Source organism: Rhincodon typus, chromosome 23, assembly GCF_021869965.1.
Source record: "Rhincodon typus isolate 14 chromosome 23, sRhiTyp1.1, whole genome shotgun sequence".
NCBI classification, from domain to species: domain Eukaryota; kingdom Metazoa; phylum Chordata; class Chondrichthyes; order Orectolobiformes; family Rhincodontidae; genus Rhincodon; species Rhincodon typus.
Window position 1 is genome coordinate 43,969,977 of NC_063354.1, and position 980 is coordinate 43,970,956.

The window sequence follows — 980 nt, forward strand, 5'->3', positions numbered from 1 at the left end:
GTAATTATACCTGCATCCACCGCTTCGTCTGGAAGTTCATTCCACACACGAACACTCTCTGTGTAAAAAAAAAACTGCTTCTCATGTCTTTTTTAAATCTTTCTCTTCTCACTTTAAAGATAACCCACTAGTCTTGAAATCCCCCACCTGAGAGAAGAGACATCTGCCATTCGTCTTATCTATACCCCTCATTATTTTATAAACCTCTACAAAGTCACCTATCAACTTCCTATACTCCATTGATAACAGTCCCAACCTATCCAGCCTCTCCTAATAACTCAAATCCTCTATTCCTGGCAACACCTTGCTAAATTTCTTCTGAACCGTCTGCAGTTTAATAATATCCTTTCTGTAACAGGGAGACCAGAATTGGACACAGTACTGCAGAAGAGGTCTCACCAGTGTCCTGTACAACCCCAACGTAACGGCCCAACTCCTTTTTTTCACTAATGATGAAGGGAACTCTCCATGATTATCGCACCTAAGGAGTCATTGCAAAGATGATCTTAACGGGAGACTGCGGCACTGAGAAATTTTACTTAGGAATTGACCACAGAACAACAGAACGTGACCCTGGATCACGTTTGACATACAGAACTTAAATTTCAAAGTACTTTCTTAAAGAGGACTGAGATGGCCAAACTGACTGCAGGTGTAAATTCAGTAGCTGTATGGAAAGAAATAGCCTGGAATGGTATACCTGACAAAGTGCTAAGGAAGTTTCAAAGGGATTGACTTAAGGGGGAGAGATGCATTACAACTGAAGTGTAATTGATAGGAATTGTCTCAGGTTGTGGACATGATGGGATAAAAGACAACAGAATGGGCAACAGAGATAGTAGGAACTGCAGATGCTGGAGAATCTGAGACAACAAGGTGTAGAGCTGGATGAACACAGCAGGCCAAGCAGCATCAGAGGAGCAGGAAGGCTGACGTTTCGGAAATGTCGTTTGTTGTCCTCACCTGGCTAATGCAACTCT